This window comes from Halyomorpha halys, unplaced genomic scaffold, assembly GCF_000696795.3.
Source record: "Halyomorpha halys isolate HHAL.00 unplaced genomic scaffold, Hhal_1.1 Scaffold329.1, whole genome shotgun sequence".
NCBI classification, from domain to species: domain Eukaryota; kingdom Metazoa; phylum Arthropoda; class Insecta; order Hemiptera; family Pentatomidae; genus Halyomorpha; species Halyomorpha halys.
In genome coordinates this window covers 87,249-87,682 of record NW_027116755.1, presented here as the reverse complement: position 1 = coordinate 87,682, position 434 = coordinate 87,249, and positions in this window count along the sequence as shown.

The window sequence follows — 434 nt, the reverse complement described above, 5'->3', positions numbered from 1 at the left end:
CTTTACGATTTATAAAGTAGCTATTTCTCGAAGGTCAGGGAGATGTTAGTAACAGTATCTTAATCGAATTTCATACCTCAACTTGGGGAAGAAAATTTAGATTAAGACTTATTTATTAGACGTAGAAAATAAAATGCAATAATTTAACAAAACGTTTGATAATATTCCATTTATTTGAAGGATTATAGTGAAGTAACTAGTGGACTATTTTTATTAAATTTTATTTGGTCTGTTGAACAGATCCGTTACTTAGGACTAAATCTGGACAAACGACTGACATGGAATTCTCATACTAGACTGAAAAGACTGTTCTTCGATTTCGACTATTACAACATTTACTAAACAAACGGTTCAAACTTCCAATCCACTACAAAAGACTGATCTATATGACAGTTATAAGGGCTATCTGGACATACGGAGTTGAGCTATGGGGC